The sequence below is a fragment of the Ischnura elegans genome, chromosome 3 (assembly GCF_921293095.1).
Source record: "Ischnura elegans chromosome 3, ioIscEleg1.1, whole genome shotgun sequence".
NCBI classification, from domain to species: domain Eukaryota; kingdom Metazoa; phylum Arthropoda; class Insecta; order Odonata; family Coenagrionidae; genus Ischnura; species Ischnura elegans.
This window is the reverse complement of record NC_060248.1, coordinates 94966829-94993563: the sequence shown is the minus strand read 5'-3', so window position 1 is coordinate 94993563 and position 26735 is coordinate 94966829. Positions and strand designations below refer to the sequence as shown.

Here is a 26735-nt window from a genome sequence, read left to right as displayed (position 1 = left end):
ATGAGTTAGAGTTGTTTTAACTTTCGGCATTATAAGTTTTTTGGGTACAGGGGCAACACAACGACCACAAGAATCACTCAGGTTAAGACTCAAAGAGTCTTCAAGCGCTTCATAGGCCAAAAACGATATATAAATCGATGATCATTAAGATAAGATAAATCAAGAGAATTAATGGGCATTATGGCGGACTGTCAAATTTTAAATCACTTTTTAACTGCATTCGACTGTTGAGATAACTCCAATGTAACACATCACCGTGATATGCTTTTGACGAGTACCTAACCTTCTCATCGTCATAAATACCTTTTACAAGCTCCACGTAGAGACATGGTATTGGCGTCACATCCTATCTATCGACGCGTCCTCTACCAAATGAAATTCCGGAAAATGACGTCGTATGCCTGAGAAATGTTAAAGCCCGAGGCGTGTGATTTCTACCAGAAGATACGGCTTCTCAGATGAGCGCACTTTAATCTCTATTAAAAGTAGAAATAAAGGCCACAAAGTTTTCCGCCGAGGAATGTAAGTGATTCTGTTCTACCAGCGGTCTTCTTAAAGGTCCATGATTGCCATTAGTGGTCGGTACATTTGTACTGTTAGGAATTGTAAGCAAACGATCTGCTCCTCGGAAAAAGCAAACTGTGATTATTTTTTATATTAAACTACACTGCACCCCTATTGTACCGATCGGGGAGAATCGTTCATGATTAAATATGAGCTTCACAGTTGAACAAGTATGATAATGATAATTTAAGTGCTACATCTCAGGGAAGGCTATATTAAATGCAAAGCAAGGTTATCGTACCGGAAGTACACTGCGGATAGTCTAGATGAAATGAATCAGATTAATTCACAGAGACCTTTGTTCTCAGAAAAATATAACCCCTATTTCCATGCTCAAGTTTCCTTTGAATAACGTAAGCAGTGATAGAAACACGTTGGTTTTTAACACCGAAATCACTCGGCAACGCTGCGTACGATTTATAGGATAATTTTTGACTATTTGCCAGATTACATAAATACATACACACATATCTGCATGGAGTTGAATACCACTACATAAATTGCTTTTCCAATATAAGGACCGAAGTTCTCGCAATAACGGATTCCGATATCGCGACCTACCATTGGATCGTAACTTTCGCGAACCGCGGGGGAGGTATTCCATCGAATGCGTAACAAGATCCCAATCCCTTACGAAGGCCGTAACACGCGTTTGACTCTGTTTACCAAAGAAACGCGCGCATGAAGAGATAAAAATCGATTTCGTGCGAAACGCTTGGATTCCGGCGCGTAAATTATGACAAAAGAACGCGTAATGCACACGATGGAGATGAAAGGGCGCGGCGGACAAACGGAGAATCGCGAGAAAGCGTTCACTCCGCACAAATAAAAGCGGCGGTCCGTCTAGAGGAGATGTTGGGGCAGTTGTACGTTAAAAATACCGGGAACTGAAAGAATATTGGCCCGCATAAACTTGGCACTTCGGGGTGTTCGGTAAGGATCAGAGGGACCGCATGAGGAAATACGAGCAGGATGGATGAGGAAATAGGGCATGCACGAGTAATGTCGGTTAAAAGAAGGAAAATCTGTAGGCTATCCCTAAAGGAAAATGCTTCCATTTAGCAAAAGGAAATTACTCCCGGTTCAATTTTTTTGTGACACAAAGAGGTCATAACAAAAAAAAACACATTCACAGTCAGGGTTCCCACTCAGTCTAAACTATAAAATTCACGGTTTTGCCAGGTTTTCACGGTCTAAATGTCGTCAAATTCACGGTTTGTAGATAAATCATTTTAGGCAGAAATATTGATCGCGCAACAATCATCGGCCGCGCGTCAACAAACAATTTAACAGACGCCGTGAATGCAAACGCAGCAAAGAAAGTATCAAATATGACGTCAAAATTATCTCTCCGGACGTCACATATCGTTTGCAAAATTCAGCTCCGGCTAAAGGTTGAGAGTGGGAAAATAGAGGGAACAGGGTGCCGTGGAAGTTAAGAAGTGTCTGAATTTTCGCGAGTGTTAATGAACACCTTGGTTACCAGTCTTCCGGCTTTGGTACAGGCTTATGGACAATGTGCCATCATGGCACACGGACCAATAATTCCGCTTCGAATATACGTGTGCAGATAAATCCGCGCCCATGTCTGCGCGTGACTGACCTTGAAATATGATCGAAATATCCATTTTTCTTTTAATCTGTCAATCGTAGTTCTACGATCGTAAAATCAAGATTGAGAGATTTTTTAGGCTTTATGACGAAATTCACGGCTTTTTCCAGGTTTTTTATTCACGGTATACGAAATTGACGGCTTATTCACGGTTTTAAGGTTTTCAAGGTTGAGTGGGAACCCTGACATTTGAATATATTGATAAAAATACAGCGTCGAAATTTAATACTCGTTGCAACTTGCAAGTACTTAAAATGGAAATTAACTTGCCTCGACTTACAATCTGGCATTGTCTCCCAGTACCTGAATATTGGAAGTTAACGGAGAAATCATTTGGATCGAATCAGGATGATCGATTTAACGGCGAGAGCTCAAAACGATCATGTTACCTATCCGTCGATGCCATCTCTTCTTACGCGGAGTTAAAGCATGTCGCTGTACCTACTATTAGGGAATTCCGATAAAATACCTCTATAGAATATCGGCCAAGAGTTCTGACCGGGTACCCTGACTACTTAGTGAGAAAGAATGTCGGCGAATGGCAGAGGAAACCCATTGACATAAGAAATCATAATGATAGAGCTTTAAGAAAACTAATATCTCTTTATTTATCACACTCTAATAAAAAGAGAAAGCTGATATCTACCAACAACGGAAAATTTTTCGATCCTCCACCAAATATTTAAACGACTAATATGCGTAGGAAACGCAGATGCTAATTTTATCTACGTATTTCATTTCTGGGATTTTCTATAAGGCAGTAGGTAAAGGCTATTATGAAAACAGAATATTATCATTACATTACTATTCCCTCAGTGAATCAATTTAGTAATAATCTTGCTCACAAAATGAGTAAAGATTACGCGCACACATCGGCTCATACTATATTAACTGGTTCACGAAACAAATGGTAAATTAAACGTGATTTAAAAAAATGATTGTAAACATAGCCATTACGCATGGAAAGGAGTAAATATTCGTTCAAATTTAAAGTGATATAAACAATCTCATGATATTTGTTTATATTGAGAACTGATCGCGAATAAAAATATAGAGACCATTGAGAGTACAGGACAGTGAATGATCAAATTGGAATCAGCTTTCTAAGATGCATATAACTGACGTCCAGCCAGCATGCAACGTTCGAACTAAAAATAGTAGATAAAAATTCTTCGTGCAATAGGATACGGAAACGATTGACAAATTATAAACACGTCATTTCCTACTATTCTTATCCGCATTCCAGAGCACTTATCTCGGTAACCTTACACTCCTGTATCGTCTGGTAAAAACCGCGAACTTTGAGAACAACAATCCTCGAAGCGCGCAACACGATTTTCCCAGAATTCCATTTCGTAGAGGGAGTTACGCACAGTGGGATGTGATACCAAGAACATCAAGATCTTTTGAGAGCTTGTAATCCTCGTTGCCAGGACGGGATATAAGAGAGGCGTGCAACCAAGAAGGAAAGTTGAGTAGCGAAATTACTTTAGGTTTCCTCTGGAATTCAACCGTAATAATAAGGCTGTAATTTAACCTTTTGAAATGGAACTGGTGATATTTTATTAACCGCGTGACAAGTAACGCAAAGAGGAACTTTGTTCCTTCCACAGATTTCAATTGGCTGATTTTTGAGTGCTTACGACAAAGAGTATTGAAGTGTCAATCATAAAGTTTAAAAAAAAACTACTATACAGTACAGATTGTCTCAATGATCCCCACAATCATTGCATCTCAATGATCCCCACAATCATTGCACAGGTTGGTGCAAAACAGTACATTCAAGTAAAAAAAAAGTTTAACAACGCAAAAAGAAAAAATATATCGCCGGAGGAAATCTTACAACGAATTTGAAGTTAACATAAAAAACTATCCGAATCACTTATATTATATTTGGTACCAAAGAGTTAAATTTTGTTCCCCAGAATAACTGGCGAGGTGGTGGTAGATTTTGTCTCACAGTAACTAACTCAACCATTCACGACCGTGATTTCATAATAAGCGAACCCGATTCAGAAAGTTTCTCTTTTCTCCTCACGGTGTAAAAGATTTCGCGACCATATCGCACAGTATCGTTACTGTAATCGAAGAGTACAGATAACCAACCACTCCCGAGGCCCATAAGGATTCACAAGATCTTTTCGCCTCGAACATTTCCACCAATACCCAAACTCATTTCGAAAGTTCAGGAATCTTTTGAGAATTCAATTATTTCGGATTTCCAAGAAAATCCGGAAAATTCGACGAACATAAAACCACTCCTACTATTGGAATTCGCTTCAACGATACGATAATGCCCCGCCATCACTAATGCTACTCACCTCAAATCATGCCAACAAAATGAATCCGAACGGCTTTTATCGATCGAAGACAAGGGAAATCGGGCTCAGGTGTAATTAAATGGAGAAGTATTGGAATTGGAGGGAGAAACAGAATGAAAAAATATTGGTGGGGAAATTACAGAAAATTTGCTTCTGTGGCGCCAAATGAATAGCAGATATCCCCACGGATTATAAATCAATGACGATTCCGAAAGCATAAGAGGTTCAAAAGCACTTTCGATTGCAAAAAAATAATTCTCCGGATATTTTCCCAGCTGGTCCCCCACAATAAATGATAATTCATCGCAGGAAAAAGATATAAAAAGTATCCTTCGACTGAAATCTTACTTTGCTACGAACCCAATAAGATAAGCTCAAAGAAATTCTAAAGATACGCAAATCATCAACGAACTTGTACCGCAATAGTTTCGAATTGTCAATTAATAAGTCAATTGAAAAGTCCGCATTTCGATTAATTAGTAACAACAGTACCCTACCGCATGTAGTTTCATCCATACCAAAGAAAAGCCCAGGATGAACACCATTACCTAAAGTGGACGTAAAAATTCGTGGATTAGGGCACATTTCTAAATACTTAAAAAGGACGCATCGCTCCCACTCGACTTTTCATTTCCCACCTCGCATTACCAGTTAAACCCTTAACGGGGATCATCTTCAAATTTATAGAGTGCATGAAGCAGGCCATTTAAACAAGTTCAGTGTTAATATTTTCCTTCATCTCAAATTAGACGATTTTGCCTCTGAATATTTTCTGATGAAAAATTTCTGCTTGATATACAGGTATTCACGAGTCTATGTCACATAATTCTAGAATTTGAAGATGATAAAGTACGTTTTAAAACATCAATTTTATTATTGAAAAAAGACAATATAAGAGACATAATAATAAACAAGTTAAAAATTACAACGAATACCAAGACCTATAAGCGAAATTCACTTGATACAGTTTACATTTGTGGTATCGCATTGTAATTCGGAGTAAATACCAATCATGATAGATCGTTACTATACAGCAGATTATATAAGTGAGCCCAAGAAATAGCAACCCAGCTTAAACTGTTTTACATCCGTAAAGCTCGAAGCATTTTCTGAACATAATAGTGCATACAGAAAACTCAAACATTTCACGAGTTCGTTAGGTCATCCTACGTTTAGCATGAATCGTGACAGAGCATTCAAGACAGCTGGTATGACAACCCGCCAGAAACGCAAACGACGCGTGGCTAAAAAAAGACGATAATTTTCCGAGGTGTTTGCCAACGTTTAGTGAAATGGTGAATTCATATTGAGCTCAGGTGAGTAAAAACAAAATCAAACACAGACACCTCAACGACCTGAAATCATATTTTTTTCCCTGTGGATTTTTCATCGGCAGTATTTGACGTTTCGTATCCTACATCTCTTGGTGTACTTTTTTTACAACCAACTACAGAATTTTAGGCTGTTTTGCAAAAAAATAATAAAATTGTGTATCCGGATTCTTGATAAAAAGCTATTACGCAGTGTAAATTTAAATTTATAGCTTGTAAATAAATAACAAGATATGGTTTTAAAAAGGCTAATCTCAAATAAAATGGTTCTATCATTATTAAATGAGTGAACGCTTAATGCATTAGATGGATAATAATCAAAATAAAATAACAAATTCGATTTCAGATTGGATAATATTGATAGCAGAAGTTATTTAGAACAATTATAGAAGTATTGGCAATTTTATAAAATATCTTATGGTAGGCATTAGAAATAGTGATTGGAGAACCGATGATTTCGGCCCGCGAGCTAAATGATTCTAGTATTCATGGGGAAAATGATATTTAAAAAAGCGTTAACGCAAGAAAAAAGTATCCTGGAAAATGCAAGAAGATAAATTCGTACAATTTAATTCCTTTTCAATATATTTAAATTCCAGACAGCTTTTTTAAAGATTAAAATTATTGTGTTCCTTACAGACATTTACAGGGCCCAGCATTTAACAGGAAATGAATAAAAAAAAACAGAATAGAAACGAGAGCGAAAAAGCACCACAAGTCCTCGCCATACACCCGAGGAATAAAATCAATGCAAAGGAAAGCGATGTATAGAACGATAAACAGAGCGCAGAAACTAGAATTTAAAAAAGACTGGGCAGCATCATAGGACACGCGATGAGTCAGGGGTGGAACGAATAAACATTGCACAGTTTGCACTCGCGGAAGAGCAAACCGATGTCACAGTCGTTTACTTCGTAGGCTTCTAGATGAAAGAAAAAAATCGAGCGCTTACTGCCGTTTGGCCGCAATTTTTTTTTGTTTGGAACAGTTCACGGTCACGCGTGCTGAGTGGGTCGCACCCAGCCAAAACATTTGTGAGGGGGAATGGAAGGGCAAGGATTTAATGCCATTGCTATCAACTGTCCCAGCGTCATAAATCGCTCGCCTTTTTTCTATGGTCGATTGAGGGAGTGGGAGGGGCGCCAGGGAAAAGAGAGGCAAAAAAATAAGCGCAGAAGGTCGCTAAAGGGTGAGGATGGACACAGACAGAATGCACGAGGCAGACGACCTGGATTATTAACTGAAGCGCATACGAGCAGATATAGGTCACCCTGAGACACGAAAAGGTCCAAAGGATAAACAAGTCCTTAAGTGGGAGGGAACAAATACTTAAAAAGTCCGTATTCCTTTTGCATTCCCTTAAATAAGAAATAGGCTTCCATGAACACATGGATCCTGAATATCTACTATTATATTCATGAAGCCTTTCCTCAAACTACTACTCCCTAACTCACCAAACCTTCTTTTCGCTATCACGAACTCGAGAATTCAAACGCATATAGGTATTGATTACAAGTAGAGGATAATTCCACGTCAAATCAACACAAAAAGGTAATATTTTCAACCCTGCCCTCTTCGATTGCTTCCAAGCTTGGTATCGTTAGTGGTCTTTTCAAGTAATAAAAATACGAATGTGTAGACATTAATAGCCTTCAACAAGAAGGTTACGAGGCACCACAGTTGGAAAATTGTGAGAATTTCTAGCTTTGACCCAGGCTTAGGAACTTATTCATCATCAATCTGACTTTTCCGTAAAAATAGGTACCTCATAACCTAAACGATGGTATTCCAGCAGCTTTCCTCAAGAACTTTGATGGAAAGGTAAATAAACGTATCGATTTCAGGACATTCTTACATAGGATTAAAACCCAGCCTCATAGATCAATCAATAATCATTTACTTTTACAAATAAATAGTAGTAAATAACATTAGATACATTGTGAAAACTTATCACGAAAGTGCTTTTTATGTTTCTCACGGAACAAATTTCTAACAGCCACATTAGATAACGTATTTCGGCAGGCATACAAAATTAATAGTACTAAATGTTAACTTGGTGCGGGGGCTGAGAAAGTGAAGACTGAACTCTTCAGTTCAATTTTAGTACCAATAGTGAATGCATCATTAACGTATAGAATAAGAGGTATACAGTGTAATAAAGTGTTGTTCAAGTGTTAAGAGAGGACTGCGGCAAAGACAGGATTTACAGCAATAATTCGAATCCCCAAGTGGCCCGTTACAAAATTAAGGGAGATATCCAGAGAGTACAAAAGGCTGGAATCGTGTCGCACAGCAATAAGCGATAAATCAATCAAATTTGATCTATGACTCCTCCGCCTGTTCAGTCAGTTTAACTCGAAGGCCTAACGAATTACGGGGAACAAATATTTCACACGACGACGATTGTGCAAATAGGTTCTTGGCCTGGCTCCAATTTCTCTGACCACATTACGTCTCGCAAATTTGAAAATCCCTAGTCTATCGACAAAGGTGATTTACCACCTAGCACACTTCACTAACTCACTAGTTTCCGCAGCCATGTTCTCTGGCTTTTCGTTAACTTTATCTCACAGTTCTACACTTTGAAAAAAAACATAAAGAGGAAATGATGGCCACATTTGAATACATCCTCACCCAAATCTTAATTACAGGTTAAGTCTGCCACAAGTGGTCAAATATTAAGAACAGGACATTAAAGACAAAAATATTTCACACTCTGTAGGTTAGGCAATGGAAAAAACTGATAACGATGCAATTTCTAAGCACGACCATAAATTTCCCAAATATATCGCACGATAAAAGAAAATAAACTGACTATGGAACCAACCGTGTAAAACTAAATCCTGTGATAACAACGATTGGGTCATACGACAATGGGGTAACCTAGTAGAAAGCATCTGTCCACAAGATGAGCTTTTCCATAAATTCAACTTTGTTCGCTGATTTATGACACAAAGTTATACTGAAGAAATAAAATTTTAAATACGAACGGAGAAAAGAATAAAAACTACTACTCGAACATGTTCTGAATGCAGTTTTCATGGATAACTGTGAATGAGAGGAATATGGACTTAACAAAGAGAGGAGAATGTTTGGGGCTTCATTGGTATGCTTATCAAAATGCAGCAACTATCTCAGCAACAACAATTAATCTTCAGTAAAATTAATGTTTGAAAACATGTGTATATGTGTCTTACTTTTTTCTTTCAAGTTGCAAGTTCTTTCACGTATTTTTACATCTAATTAAAAGTTAAGTTTATTTTCGATCTTGCAATAACAGAAAAAGAGGCACTTTGGGAAGATATATTTAAAAATGAATTAATTCACCAATTGGCTTGATTCTATGTTCCACACGTCAGACAAATATATTCCAAAGCGACAAAATTACCCACGATCACAGGCGGATTTAGGAGGTCACGGGGGCATGTGCCCCCCCTAGACGCTTCATAAAAAGACAAAATTCTTAATATGGCAATAACTGCATTCGTTTTATTTTGTGTTTTAAGGAGCCTCAATCATTTCATTTCATAATAATAATTTTCATAATAAATTATAGAGAATATTTCGTGCAATAATTGTTGCATCATGTTTTTAATCTCAATTATGAGAAGTTCGTTTTCCTGTCAGACCCTAATTGCCCGCCCAGAAAAAAATCTGGATTCGCCCTTGCCCACGATACAATGTCATTCTTACAGTTCGCTTAAATGACGTAGGGATACTTAAAGACACCGTATCAATTCCAAAAAAATGATAAGGAAAAGAATGTAAATGCTATCATTAACTCTCAGAAAATGACTTTAACGACACGGTAAGCGTTCTTGTAGTGCAGGTGCATGATAAGTTAAAATTAATGGGCAGCATTCACGGAAGAATTTCCGGAAATGGAGTTAATCAGGTTGATAACATAATTCCATCCCTGAACATAACAAAGCTAATCCAACGCAAACCAGTTTCTTAGGCATAAAGACACGTGGACTGAGACTGTTGGATCGCATTTGAGGTCTCTCTAAAAATGCTGTTTTTACCCTCACGCTATATAGGTACGTTTATTCTGTTTTACTTGAAATTAAGATTATCGCGGCAGTCGGCCATACAAAGCAACTATTAAAAACCACGAAATTGGATATTACTGTAACTTATGTGACTATGTTTGAGTTAACCACATAAGTAATCCATCAGATGGCAACTTCTTTGCAACTTGAGCAAACCGTATGAATTCGGAACGCAGGTGAGTAGGAAACTGTAAATAAGGAAGGTTGTTATGCTGGTAATGGAAACGGAGCAGAAGGCGTAATAGACTGAAAAAAGAGAAAATATAACAACATTATTTTAAATTGCACCAACAAGTTATTTGCATCACAAAAACCTTTCTCTCCTGTTTCATTCCATCGCAAGTAGATTTTTTTGTTATCCTTGTGGCGTATAATATGTTTTGTCCCATATTATTATGTTTGATTTAGTCACATAAATAATCCATCACATGTTAACTTCTTTGTAAATTGAGAAAACCGTATGAACTTGGAACGCAGGTGAGTAGGAAAGCGTAAGTAACGAAGGTTGCCTTGCTGGCGATGGAAACGGAGCAGAGGTGTAACTAATATAAAAAAATAGTAAATATAGCAACCTTATTTGAATAGTACCAACAACTTATTTGCACCCCAAAAATTATTAACTCCTATTTCATTCCATCGCAAATCAATATTTTCGTCATCTGTGGTGTATAATACAAAGGCAATATCGCCTTGAAACGGAGAGATGAAAGATGGATAAAATGGAAAGGAAATCAGACCGCCGCATTCATTCAGAAAGTGAGTGGGCTTTTTCCGAGGTCTCTTTTTTATGTTTTTGTGTTCCCTTCACGCGCCCTCCGGAGATTGTTTGGAAGAGCGCGACCTACATGCAGGCTGTTTACCCGGAGACGCGTGCATACAAGAGCTCATGAGCGCTCGAGCCGCTCCACATCTATTGACCTACCACCATGCCTCAGCGAAAATAGGATGGGGAAAGGAGAAGAAATCCCAGCATCCACGCAAGTATGTATGATTTACCATTTGAAAAGTTATAGTTACGTAGGTTTCAAGCGATTTTATTCTGTATTGAGGTCTGGAAGTTAGCAATGTGGATCACTCTCGCTGAGATACTGGTCTGCTGGTAGGAGAAATCAGAGGCCAGCGTCTGGGGAAGTGATTGAAGCAAATGGAAGCATTCACCAACCTTAGGACCACCACTACCTGGGTTGTAAGAAAAAGATTCAGGCATCAAGAAGAATCGCCCGAGCTAAAATTTATTTCTTTTAGTTATCTTCATCACCCCAAAAACAGCGTATTGAAAGCCTTTACAATGGAAGAATACAACCAATAAAAAAAACATCACAAACGGCCATCTCCTGGGTAGTTGCTACCAACCAACGCGGGACTCGAACCCACGACCTTCAGTTTACCAGGATTTTTAAGGATTTCACCCCGCCGCCATCGAAGACGGCCAACGACGGAATTCACGACAAAAAAGCCGCTACTCTGCCACAAGAATATTAAACTGAATTCGAGAAACAGTAAGCAAAAAAAATTGCTTGGGCGGCGGTACACTATGGATCAGAAACATGCACCACTGGAAAAGATAACGAGAAAATACTAAAAGCCTTCGAGACCTGGTGCAGGCGGCGGATGCTGAAAATTGAATGAACGCATGGTGTGAGACGCGAAGGGATATAAAACAAAGAAAACAAGAGGTACGGGGAACTATGGTGCTAAATACGCTAAAGAAGGACCCGGTTGCTAGGCAATACCTTAAGTCACGTGAAAAACGTAATGAATGGAAGTATCGAATAAAAAGTCCCGAGAAGAAGAACGAGAACAACTTAGGGAAAATGAACAAGAGCACAAAGAAGAAAGATATCAAGAAACTGAAGCAACTAGCTAAGGGAAAGAGAAACATGGAGGGCTGAAGCATGCAAATCTAAGGATTGGAGGGCTTTGAATGCATAGCATGATTCCCATCTTATTCACATTCACGATGGAATATTGCCTACTGCACGAATACTTTGCTCAGACGATACTTCCTTCCGTTCAGCATATTTCATTATTGAAAATATTGTGTTTTAGATATACGTGTTACTTTAATGCATTCGCAAAATAATAAGCTCGTTCATTTTATTTTCATTTTAAGGAAAACAAATATGAATGAGAATTTGACGAAGAAAACGGCAAGTTGATTTTGTTAATATATGGGATTCATAATTTAGTGATGGCTCCTTACTAAATATACCTAATATATCTAATTTGTGAGGACATCGAATCAGACGTATATCGAAGACTTATAGAGCTTACTTTAACCTAAGCCATAAAACTTTACAAATAACTGTAAATGTGGAGTAACTTTTTTCGCAATTTCCTTCCTGGGTATCCTCCAAATGGAAATTTTAACCAAGAAATTCTTTTATCTCAACGATACACAGCCGCCTCAGCGATGATGATTGTTAATGAAATATGTACGGAAAAACTAAACCGTGCCAAAATATCAATAAGAAATGCATAAAAATTGAACTATTCCATTCCAAACACCGTATATCAGTAGAAAATATACAAGTTTGAAATTTATTTGAAATATACTTCTGTTTACTTGGCAAACATTGCCATTCCGAACTGCAATCCATGCGCGGGTTCACGATAAAATAACGAGTACACTCTGGAGCAATAGAATGAAGCAAAATTATTCTGGTAACGGAGAACTACAGACAACGCATCGCTTTCAATGTTACAATGCCCTTGTCTCGTTACAAAGGAAAATGAATGGCTCCTTCAACCATGATGAAAATATAAATAAATATAGGAGTAACGGCCACACACTTGAAAAAACTGGGCACAATAGCTTAAAAGTAATAAAATAACGGAAAAGGGAAGAAAATTAAAAATACCAGTCCTTCCTACATCATCCTAATGGACTATCGGACGAATAAAATTATTCTCTTCCCATAAAATAGAGTTTATGAAAGACATAAAAGGACTCGGTATCCTCCACAAATTTATAATACCACAAAGAGCTCACGTAGAGTACCTAACGAGTCTTTTCCGATAAAACAGAAAAAAGGCCGTAAATGAGAAAGATGGACAAAGAATATCGATCGAAGTCCTCCCTTGATCCCCGTCATAGGCTTTTAGTTATTTATTCATTGATTTTATATCATGAATATTAGGCGCGAGAAACTTTACGCCACTACAGCTTCGTTAAATATACTCCAGAAAACATGATCAAAATTGCACATGTGGCGCCAAGTTGAGTTCATTGGAGGAAACAAAATTTTCGCTAGCCCGAGTAAATAAAGGTTATTACAGAGATTCTGAGGTGAGGTTGGTATTATATGTATGTATTTACATAAATATTTACTTAAGGAAGGACCACCTGACCAAGGATTGATTCCCATTCAAAAGGTGAATACAGGCAACAACATTGTTCAGTGCTTTTATGGACTACACGCGGTTGTATTTTATATTATTTATAGCTTGGTCAGGTGGTTATTTTCTGTAACCAACGTCTATTAAAAGTTGAGGAAGTATACCGAGAAAAGTATTCACGATAGGGAGACAGAAACCACACAGTAAAAAAGGAGTGTGAGATTCCACACTTCAACTTGCTGAATATCCTGTCCCTTTTGGCAAGATAACTTTCGAAAATAATTAAAAGTTATCATCGAGCACTAGTAGCCCGCGAGTAAAATACTTAAGAAACGGAAACACCTATATCTAGAACAAGTAACAAAATATAAATATTTAGGTATAATAATTGATGATGCTTTTAAATTTAAGACACATGTCATTGCATTAAATACAAGATCAAGAAGAATATTATATCAAATGTATTACATTAAGGATATAGTTCCATTTTCTGCTCTGAAATTAATATATTATGGATTAGTTGAGAACTTAATGAGATACGGGCTCACTATATGGGGAAATGTAAATAGTATGTACCATAAACTGCTAATCAAGAAACAAAATAAATTCATGAAAGTTTAATATGATAGAATAGACAAATCATATACAAATATTGAACATGTTTATAAATATTTAGGCATTTTAAGGTTAGAAAAATTATATAGATATATAATTATACAGGACAATTATTTCTGTAATAAATATAAAAAAATGCGTTCCTTTCAAAATAGTGAAAAATTGCGTTCAATAAGAAAATTTTGTGCTCCTTTGAAATAATGTATGTTATTATCCTTGAAAGCAATATATAAATATAAAAAATGTATATAAATGTATTAGATACTGGTATACTAATGTATATGAATATCAATTGAAGGCTAGTTCGCATGTGTATGTATGCTTGCATTAATTGGGAAAATGTATCTGTATTATACAAATGCTGTCATATATTTTTGTGATGTATTGGAACCCGCTGACAAGTCTTTGAGACTTAGCGGGGCCTAGATTGTTATATGTTAAAAGACATGATGGAATATGTATATATTGTTATTAATAAACTATATTAATCGTTTCATATTAAAAAAAAAATAAAATAAACCTACCTCTTCACCTACAGAGTACAAATAAAAGTAATGTTAGGTATTATCGTTATTATCTGCATGTTTGAAACACGATAGCAAAATACCCATCTGAAAAAGAAGGAGATTCCAATCACTTATAGAGCACTATTTTAAGCTATCGCTCTATATTCGATTGAAACATCAAAACGGATTATTTCAAGATGTAGCAATCTTCAAAACCAAATATTCGCTGCCTTTATCTCACTCACTTTATGGAAATGATGGTTTCTAGTATTTTTGAAGCTTTTTTTCCTAATACGATGACACAGTTTCAACGGAAACACGGCACGACTACAAAAAAAATAACAGTGGAAACTGTACACTCATTCAAATTTGATTTTCCATTACTTTTGTTTCTCTTCGCATGCATAACAATAATCTCCTCTATACCTAACTCTCTTCCAAGGGATTTTAACAAAAAAGAAATATTTAAGGAAGCGACTCATCAGAAGAGAGAGTAATATTTGAAATAAAATAAAGGCTAAATCGATATAAAATTTTGCCATGAGTAGTTAATCACAAATTGAACCCCAAAAGTAGCCTACAATCAAAAACAAAAAGTTTTTGTAGATGTTTAAAATGGACTAGGACTTTGACTTTCCAAGGACTAAAGTAGCATAAGAAATATGGAAAACGACTGAATAGTTAAACTATGACGACGCAGCTAATGTAAAAGGAAAAGTTCAAAATCCTCAATTGAATGACTAAATACTGGACATGAGCGAATCTGGAAGACTGATAATAGCTCGAAAATCCATACGATAGAATTTATTTTCGTCGTAAATTATTGTAATTTTAGCATATTTTAGGCCACAAAGCAAGCTATTTACTATAGTTAAAAGTAGATGAACACGTATGTTGTTTATTTAAGATACTCCTAATACGGCGGGCGTACCGCAGATAGTGAGAGCAACGTACACCTGAACTCATACATGAAATTATTCCTCCATTACTTTCGCCAGTCATAATACCGAGATATTCTCCACTAACTATCTAACCACTCAAGGCAGCCGTGGCCAAGCGGTTAAGGCGTCAGACAATCACATGCACTCTGGCAGCATAGGATCGAATCTTACCATTCCTACCATATTCATTTGTTCTGATTCAACCATCGATGCCTATCGCAGCTATCACGCAGGACCCAAGATAGCGCAGTTGCGACAGCAACCAACTTTGCGCTAACACGACTAAGACTTACTACTATTGTAATAGCACCAAAATTCACATTCGGCCTCTCTCTGTAGAGTAGGCGGAGAAATAATTTCTTAAGAAGATAATATAACTGTATCGCGGGCAAGCAAATTAAAACTATCAGGGGCCGGGAGGGGAAGATAAAATATTTCCAATCACCTAATTTTACTGCTCGTCCTGATTTCATCAATAAAAAGAATGCCATCCCATTTATTATTCAAAGCAAAACCTTCCCAATGAACTCACCGATGCTCGGCAAGTGTATTGTAAAAAATCCGATGCTGGATTAGCAACGAATTGATAAAACAAAATTCCTCGTCACTACCCCAAATTTCTCCTTCACTACTATTGCCTAAGAATTCAAACAATTCGAGAGCGAAGAAGCACATGGCAACCACCCAAGAACTATACGTATATCTATATCTACATTCTATACTCAATAGCTGATCACCAGCTTAATCTGTCAGCTACTCTCAGATGAGTACGCGATGCAGTAATTACCCAAGTGAGAAAAATGACTCAGAGGAATGAAACTTAAAACAATGCAGGTACGTGGGAACAAGAAGAGAGATGATGGGGAAAGAGAGTGGAGTAACTCGGCAATTTATGATGATGATGATGCTACCCCACCCTTGCCAACAATCTCATTTCCCAGCTTGCATTCAGCACTCTTTGAATGCAAGACACGCGCCTTTCCTCGTTTTTTTTTCCTGGAAAAGTGAAAGTTATCACTCTTCCCCCACCAATCTGAGTGTGTGTGGAGAACACCCTACTGCCCCTAAGACCACGTAGAATGACAACAATGGCCACTCCTACTTCGTTCCTCACCGCGAACGATGAGATGCCGCCGCCTGCAGTGACGCGTCTGTTTTCTCTTCTAACCTCTCTCGAGTAGAGAAATTGAGATAGTTCATTTTTATGTAGGCAAATTCAGTTGATCTGATTTGAATTGATGATGATGAACCTGTTCACCAGCGAATTCGAAGGATAAAACTACTCCTATGATGACCACCTGGAGACCACACACCAGTGAAACAATCAAAATAAAAAGTAATTATAACTGTATGTAGTATAATTATATTGCATTCAATAATATTTTATATTATAAATTAACAATTATGCAATAATAATTCATTTATTTAAAGTAGTTATAATTGGGAATAAGAGTTTTTTAAATTGTCCATACTTACGCGATAAAAAATAAACCATAATCATTTATAAGCATCATAGTGTCATTACATGCGAGAAGAGTATAAGGCGAAACTTAATATAATGAACAGTACTAAGCTGAGTCTTGAACATTTAAAATCAATGCATCAAGCAGCTTAAATAAAAACCTAGAATACACCCATTCTGAACATGATACATATATATATTTTCCACCAGTGGTTCATCATTCCGGTCATAATGTAGCGTTGCGCCAACAATATTTTGTATGCATATTAAACTATTCGTTTTTTACGACACCCTGGTTGCCGCTAAGTGCCACGAGGACAACAATAACTGTTCTTTGAATAAAACATCGACGTAGAGGAGCAAGAGAATGACTTCTTTATTATTATTTATTATTACAGAGATTAATAAGAAAAGTCCCGCAATATAAGCCCGGACTGTAGTTAAAGGGTGAAATAAAGAGTAAATTAAAGGCGCAAGCATCCAGCTGCTATAGAATCCTCACACAAAAACACGCGCAACAGCACTTGGTGGATTTAAATAATCGTTACTGTATATACACTGGTGTTCTATCCAGTAACTCATTTCATTTTCGTTTCAAATCTTACATAACTAGATTTATGAAAAAAAAGAGAACATTACCTTCCAAAAAAACTTGAAAGATATTGCTTACAATGAGATAAACGTATATTTAGATTAATCGAAACCAAAGGAAATTCCAATCTTTGTAAAATGTTTTTCAACACGCGCTGCAGTTGTGCACCGACTGGCTTTGATAGCATAAGGCATTGTTTCCCATAAAATAAAGCTAATGAAGAAGATTTTTTGAATGAAAGAGTTTAGCTGGCTTGTTGATTCAATATTTGTATCGAAACATAACGACCGAAGATTCTACGGGGTAGATAAATGCAAATATGATCAGGGCATGGCACAAGTAAAAATGAGCACACGCTGTAACAATGGAAAAATTAAACTAAACACAAACCACGACCGTGGATCTGCTGATACTACCACCCGACTTCCAGCCTCAATAGCAGTGTAACGCTGGGTTGCTGGAGGGGTCGAGAACGACTTTCACCACCCAACGAAACATAAATATTTACAAGAGGAACGCCTTCGCTCCTTAGGGGTGGCAATGCACTTTCTCCACCCCCGGCATGAGACTGGAAACACCCAGGGGAAGAAGAAATGCAGCAAATTACCAACCAGTCGCAGTTTTAACAAGTGCTTTCTACCAAGCCAAGGTACAAAATCAAAATGTGTCATGATATCATGTCGCATAAATCATGGGAGATATTTACCGCAAATTGACGAGAGAAAATACATTCAAACTAATGAAAGTGTGCTCTCTAGCGCCACTCCTTTTCTAGATGTTCCTGATAATCTGCGTTTTTTTTTCTAACTCCTCTCCGGCGAATAAGAACACTAGTCCCTTCGAAACATTAATAATACCTTTGAATCAGTATTATGTACTCCGAACGCTAACACGTGACTCATTAAAAGTACATAATTGTACATAATTTGCTCGTCAGCATTTGTCTCCCAAAAAGTAACACGTTTGCAGGATACTTTTTAGGGAAAGTTACTTACTTTCATAAATAGATTTTTATAGAAATAAAACAAAGCGAAACTTTGCCAATTTCTCCAAGCAGCTGAGATACCGGGTCCATATTTTTGAAGTTCAGTCATTACGAGTACAAATGCAAGTAAACCGAAACCCGCTCTCCCCAGGGATTAGATTCTCGCAATCACCGCCCTTCATATTCACTTAAGGCTTAATTACACGGTATATTAACCCATACGAACTAGTGCCTAAATGCATGAACGATTTTGGTGGGACGGAACGAAAAATGAACGACTGCACGAAATAAATTGGAACAGGTTCTACTATCAGCACACGCTTTCGCAAAAGTTGGGTGGGTATACGGTGCATTTTTGAGTTCATTCATGCGTTCATACATTATAACATTAACTCGTACGAATTAATGTACCCTGTTAACAAGCCTTTACACCCAATTAACACCATAACCACCAAAACTTTTCATCCCTGATATGAATTTTATCCACTCGATATTTTAGGAACGATTACGCCAAAATTTAATCTTTACCGATACCAAACAGATTAACTAAGAGCTACGCTTTGTAGCTCCCTAGCAGCGGCTCCACTAATATTTTTTCGATAAATGAGGGAAATTAAAAATTAACCCATCACATGATACAGCAGTTTACAAACTGGAAATATTGAAACGACATCTTTTTTAAATCCTGTTTCACCTAAATGGATGTCTTAGGCCTTTCCTCTGGGAGAGAATGGAGTTTCGGAGAAAATATTGAGTAGTGCGATATTTCATGACCAGAAGCAATTCATGACTTCGATCTCGCAATTTGCGGACCTTCTGGCATGCATAGTCTTCTTCTTGTTATTTCCTATTTTGCATCCACATGTACGTAAAGGTAGAGATATCATGTCTCGACCTTTAAGGGCTTTCGAAGTTCAAACCACATCGAATGGAATAGGTGGTTATTTTAAGATTTGATTCAGATAACTGTAAGTATCACGAAAAAGGAATCATAAGAACACACATGAAGATGTATACTGAAACGTAAAATTTATCAATCGTTCCGTCCCAAGGAAATTGCTTTCCCTTTCCTCAGTAATTGGTAAAAACTTAACAGCGAGGAGGTCTCACTTCCGTTCACCGAATCTTTTTCGAGACGCAAAACTTTTTATAACTGGTTCATCGTGAAATTTCCAGAATGTATAGACCTCTGTCAACATTTGACAGTCCCCCAAATATAAAAAAACACATCTCAGGAAATACTTACATTAAATTTCAAAGACATACGGGAAGATGTTGAAAATTGTCCACTACATGCAGCACGAAAATTGCTAGTTAATGGCCACAATTTTTAAGGATCAATAAGGTACGTAAAAAGTTCGGAGAATCGGAAGTGATGTGATTTCTTAATAAGTCCTTAAGCATCCAGACAACTCCTACCGAGATAGAAAACATCCAAGACAGAACTAAGAATACTGGAATCACTGATTTGAGTGCGTTACCTACGAGCATAAAACTACGTAATTTACACTCTGGCGTGTAGAAAAGTAAGTAATTTTAAATCATCATTCTAAACATTAAGGCGACAGAGCATAAACAGAAAATTTTATCATACCCCAAAGCCCCGAAAGGCTTCTTACGCATTCCAATAAGTAGCAGTGAATATTAATAGGATAGATTTACAAATCATAAGACTCTCCACTACAATAAAAGGAGGTTACTTCCAATTTCTCCTTCAAATTATACCTACTCTTTCGTACTGAGAAGAACTGACGCATTTGATGAAGTAAAGCCATGTAGCGCAAGATAAGCAGCGAGTTACTCATGAGATAAAAACAGAAAAATATGATAAGTTCTGAGGAATTCAAGAGCTAACATAACCAGGTGATATTTTTAATGAAGAGACCAAAAACTAGAGAAAAATAATATTTCGGTGGCCTCAAGGACAACAGTAAAGAAATATATTCCAATATCACGAAATAAAGCCTAGTGCACGAAATACTGAGTCAAATTTCATCAAATGGCTTCACACGGTCCGTTATATAACGATACGTATACCTCAGTTGTCTCGAGCTTCCCAGAATAACCATAGGACAGTTTCAACTACAGCTTTGCATGAGGCATGGGTATTTAAAATAGAAGCAAATATTCCCAAGAGAAAAATCAAGGCGAAATAAATATGAATTGGCTACGCTGTACCACTTTTGTCTTTTTATATCAACGACAAAAGCCCGTCCCCACAATGGAAACACGATGCTGCAAACATTAATATTCTTTCATCGCGCAGACTATCCGAGGCATCGTTTCAAATAATACCCACAGGCAATGACAAATGAACGAGAAATGACCCGAATTCAGTTCATACGGGAACGCGCGCCGTTAATTAATCGAAGAATATCATTCACGCCAATGACACACGGAGACTTGACGAGCTGAATTAACACAGGCAGAAATAAAACGCTCGCGGCTTGGCATGCGAGGAATATTATATTTTAAATAAAAATAAACACACATCCATCAATATTACGGGAACTCGATATAGCAATCGCCGTTTACCCATTTCTCGCAGGCTATCCATCCCCAAGCGACCGATACACACTACACGATGATATTTTCAAATTGCTAAAGTATTTTTACGATTTATTACTGAGCGAAGACATTAAAAGGTCAGTTTTCGCAACACACGGCCGATCACGGCATATCAACTTATTTTAAAAATAAAACATGAATTGTAAACCATAGCTGATTTCCGCAATCTTAAGGACAGCGTGAAGGATATCGGATTGAAACGTTTTTCTCTAAGATACACAAAATATAAGGTATGGCAGTTTCGGAATTTTAATTCAATGACATGAAACTGGATAACATCTTCAAGCAATACTCTCCTAATAATAGTAAAAAAGACGTCTTTCAAGCAAAACAAAGAAAACTACATTTTCAAAACATTGGACGAAAAAAACAATACCACATCCAACAGCACTTTTAGAAGTAAATAATCAAAACTATACGCATACTAAGGACTTATCGGCTAGGATTAGAAATTATAGACGAGAAGACGATGCTCTAAATATGGCTGCTTCTGGACATACCTGTCACGCCATCCATGGCAGGATTTTATGGGCTTTTTCTACGATGGAAAATTCTAAACTCTTACCTAAAACATTGCTCATGCATTACGGTGGGCAATTAAAATACACAAAATCATTAATTTTACATTATTTCAATTACATGACACTGATTTCATGAAAATGTTGAAGATTATAAAAAACACTTGTGACTTAATCACCCGTCTTTACACCTGGTCGCATAAAAATTAAAGTCAATTTAATTCTTACTAAGACTAATAATACCGATGATAAACTATTCTCGGAGTTGAATAATCGCCATTCATTATTTTGTTTCCCATGTTACCATATGCACAGCATAGCTAACGAAAAGACGAAACGGTCTTTACTTCCTGAAGTTAAAGTAATTGAAGGTATAAATGACCTCACATTTCATACGAACTTCAACACATGTATAATATATAGTTATTAAAATACATTTGGAACTCAGATAATAAAAAGTCGCAATACAAAGGCCGTGGTTATCCCTGGGAGATGGTTGATCACCAATTATCATCAAACCCAGACAAGTGTTATTCAGAGCATTGTTCAGTAGACGTAGATCTGCAGCGTAAGGGCTCTGCGTCACTTAGAACAGCCATGAATAGGGTAATGCTTCAATGGGCAAACCAACGTCTAAGGCCGCACTTCTTCGGAGGCTTCCTCGTAAGGAGCTCAAGCTCCAAGGCAAACTAAACAGAGGCCATCATTGAAGGCTTCTCCAAAACGGATTATAATTATAATGTCATCCTGGCCACATATATAGACGGAACTGGCGGAAGATTGATCTCTTATCAGTCGAAAGAAGTAAAACTCGACTGAAAGCGAATTAAACCTATAAAAATCAATGTAAAATTGAAAAAAAATATTTTCCACAAAGACGTTTAGCATAAAATACTCAGTGGTATTTTTACTTGACACAAATGAGTAAAAAAGCAAGCCTCAGGAAGTACCATAAAACAGAACAACCATTTTGACAGTCGATAGAGATTTAAAAAAATCATGAACTAGACATTCAATGCAAGGCTATTCACATTTCCCACGCGAGCTCAGAGGGTATTCTCAGGGCGGAACTAAAACGTTTTTGTTATGATAAACAAAGCGATATCGAGACCAAAATATTAAATTATCACTGCCAACAATTTAACCGCAATTTTGTTTTGAATATGCTGACATTGAAGAAGCTTTACAGGACCTTCTTTTTACTCTCGCAAATGTATCTCGAACTGCAAGAGCGGCTTTGGAAGAATGGAAATTACAACATAAAAGACAACAGTATTGCAAGAAGGAAACGTAAACAATTTACATAACTACTTATAAAACGTTTTACAGCTTAAAATAAATAATGACCAACCAAATACCGGCGTACACGATAGTTAAGCAACAAAAACGAGCACGGCAAGAAAGAATAAAACTAAAATCTACATTGATTAAAACTTTCAGCATATTACGTTATAAATTGCATAATTATCTAAATATTTCCTTTGAGTCTCAACGACTCCATAATTTATATCTTTCCTTCAAAGTTACCCCTTATTTCAAAATAAGTCTTCGTAACACCCGTACGCACTATAAACACTGAGATTAAGCATAATCATCAAAGGAATTCCAGTTAAATGGAGTTCCTAAGCTTTTTTGAGAACTTGATCACAATATGAGAATTTCGAAAACGAATTTTTAGGAGTAACAAAAACATTCAAATTCGAAGTAAGGCCTTAAAAAAAGGCTCGGAAATCAAAATCAACGGAAGAAAGAAAAGAATTAAATGATAAAATTAAAAACACGAATTCCGCTCATAAGCAAGTAAAACAGAACACAAGACGTAGGCATTGCGATGGCCCATAAGATGAGGTAATATAGAATGGACGAAAACGTTTCCATTGAGATATAAACCGATTCGATGCACACCTACATCAGTGGCGGATGCAGAGAGGGACCCTCCTTAGGGTATCAATTTCCACGAGATAAAATGGTTATTTTGTTCAGTTTTCAAAAATATATAGAGGAGATACCCCTAACCCCTCCATCCCCTTGTCCCTACCTTGGATCCGCTGATAACCTACATTAAACCTTTCCCGAGAACTTCGTCATAACAAAACCGCAAAAGAAAAAAATAACAAGTAGGTGCCTCAACAGCGGCATGCTTCATAATTACAACATAATTGAACAGGTAATATCCAAGTCAACGAAATGAATGGTCATAATTATGAGAAATAATGTCTATCTGGAGAATTTAAACAAAGTATCAAAAATATTATTTTACAAGGAACTTATACCATGCGTGCCATTGAAATATATGCTTAGCTATACAACAATATGCTGAAACCGTTATCATCTCAATTCCTAAGGGTTAAGAGAAATAAAAATTCCATTTATATTTCATTTATAAAACTAATCGAATATTTCTCGATCGAAAAAATTTCCATGAACAAAGGGAACCACGGCCAAGTAATCACTTAAGTTATCACGGAAAACTTTCGATTCCGATTATTACGATATTCCAGTAGTTACTGCATAATTACTTGGCCACTAAAATCTATTGTAACTCGATGAAATGCCAAATAATGAAGTAAAAAGGGTAAACAATATTCTGCTTGCTCTATTAAATAATTTTCTTTCAAGAATCATTCAAGTAATAAATTTTACATACTCGTAACTCATACGCTTAAAATGACATTCATTTCTTGTTGCAAAGGAGTATATTGGTAATAATAATATAGCTTATCATTTCAGGGATAAATGAACGAAGTCTCCAGAGACCCTCCACCTACCTGTATTCAAAGGAGATCCAGAGCCTGGTCCAGCGTAGAAAGACCGTGAAATCTCCTCACCATCAAGAAGCCCGGTTCTTCTCTCCGGAGCCAATGATGCTTTGATGACAGCAGAAGATAATAAGGACTTCGACTATGTGAAGATGGCACCAAAAATGTAAATACTCGGAGCAAACAATGGGCGGTAGGAAACTTTCAACAAAACACTGTCGCACACACAAAATCGCACACGCAATACGTTAGGGGAATGGAAGGGATAATTTTTCTTAATTCGGGTGCTTGTTCTGTGAGTCCTTTCTTCAATATTTTCCCTCACTCCCACCTCTTTATTTCTTTTTCTATAACTCTTCCTTATCGCGTAGGTGACGTATTCGAAGCAAAATAATATCTACGGACGGGGATAGAGGACTTCCTATGAACGTAAGAGGGACGGATTCGAGGAAGCTGGAGAGTCCTGCGGATGTGGGAGGCTTAAGGGTGCATTTCAACAGAAAATACTGGGAAAAGAAGAATAGAGCTGGCTACAGAGGGAATCTAGGCAGGCTCTGTTCCGGCGGGATGTGAGTTACTCTTGGGACTGGTTGAGGAAGAGTATACTATGCCGTAGCGGCGCTAGAGGGCACGGTACGGCGGGGAAAATTCAGGCAGGGGTGGGCATATAACGGTGATGCTTCCTAGTATGTTTTTCCGCTGCGGCCAGGGACGGATTCGAAGATGATGGAAGATTTATAAGAGAATGGAATGATATTGGATGGGACTGCTCCTCGAAGTCCTTCACGCCGATATTATTGAAGAGGCTCCAAGTTCCGGGGCAAGGTGAGGCGGAGGTGTCCCTCCTCCACCTGTGGAAACGAAAGACAAAATGTTGTATTAGTCAAAGAAAGATTCCCCAAGGAAAGAAGCAGAACAATTAGTTGTAAATAATAGGGAAGAAGGCCATAAAAAATAAATACAACAAATGGTAATTTAACCCACCACTCTTTAATATAAATATAACTCCACGACCGATCATGGCTTCGCTATGTTATTGTCAAGGTCATAGCATGCCATAGACTGTCGGAAACATGCCCGGTAGTTGAGTTATATATTAAATTGAGGAAATTACCATTTGTTGTTTATATTTTATCATGGATATATCGCTTTACCTCCCTTCATGCCTGACAGGAGTCCATAGGGAAGAAAGCCTTCATAATTGAAAAATACTGAACATTTTTCACGAATGTAAACCACGCAACGAGAGAGTTGTAGCCCAGTGTGTAGAGCACTTATCTAATGACCACAGGGTCCTCATTTCGAATTTCGGTATAAGCCGTCGCTCACCCCCATACAAAAATTCTGGAAGGGTCCTCAAGAAAATAAACCGTCCCTCTACTCTGAATGCCTAAAAATCATACGCCTGTGGCATAATATGGAATAAGCTTAACCTCACCTATGTAAAAATACGGTTAGATCCATTGAATAAGTGTCAGATAATATTTGTTGGCGATATAATGGCTGAACTAGATTATCGCGTCGCCTTTATTATATGCCTCGACAAACTATATAACTTAAAACTGAATCTGACAAAATCATTTTTACAAAGAACCCCGGTAAAAAATCCTCCATTATTCTCCAGCGAAAAACCTATAGCGAATTTTCATTCCACAATGATCTTCAATGAGTTATTGGAAGTCCGTCCTGGATCCCTAACCGGATACAAAAGCCAGTCAAGGATGCCATTAGAAAGTTATACATTGAAATGTGTATCAGACCACAGTATCAGTACCACATCATCAGGTGTACTTCGTTTTAATTATGATGCTTCACCAGATTATGCCTAAAATAACAAAATGATGTCAACATAAACAATTGCAGATGTAATGCTAACCCGTAAAATTACTTATGATGATAACCACGGCATCGGAAGAGAGTAAATTAATAAATAATATAAAAAATAACATCTGGGTGCAAGGGATAGTCACGCTTAAGCTGTAAATGTGAAATTTAATAAAAGATCAATCACAGTGGATAAAGCGAAAAAATTACGTTCTTTAATGGTAAAAGCGAATATATTTCCCATTCCAAAAGCTGCTGTCACCAGTAGATGTTAATTGGAATGTAACAGCAGTCATGTAAAGGTAGCAGACGCATTCAAAGTTGATTTCCTCTATGTTATATCATCCCAAGAAAATCAGGAGCCAAATATTTGTGGTTATTTAACGGCCATCACTTAAAGCCATTCTTTGTGAACAGGTGATTAATCCACAACTGGATGGCTCCTCACTATTAGATTTCCCGGGGCATTAAAACAATTTTAATTTGCAAAACTTTCTCTTTCTCCATCGCCCGAAGCCTCAATAGTTTCTTAAGAGAAGGAAAATATGCAGGAGCAAACGGTAAAGATGAGGAAACCAAAGCGATCTTTCCCCGTGCGTCGGAAATATATCGAGACAAAAAATAAATAAAACAAGAGCAGCGTTAGGCGTGTCCACAATTAGTTCAAACTAAAATACGCCGTGTTATAGAGAGATATATAAAGAGAGAAGAACCGGAAAAGTTCCGTTCCTTCGGGCGATACGATA

General features: G+C 37.2%; 1 protein-coding gene across 2 annotated transcripts in view; it reads right to left on the bottom strand.

Annotated features, from left to right (window-relative positions):
• The window catches only part of LOC124156166 (alpha-1,6-mannosyl-glycoprotein 2-beta-N-acetylglucosaminyltransferase), a 757523-nt gene that overhangs the window by 546563 nt on the left and 184225 nt on the right, over positions 1 to 26735 (bottom strand). For both annotated transcript variants that reach the window (XM_046530525.1, XM_046530524.1), the window contains exon 3: positions 24175 to 25016. The gene's annotated coding sequence lies outside the window, so the exon portion shown is untranslated. The remainder of the gene's footprint in view (positions 1 to 24174; positions 25017 to 26735) is intronic.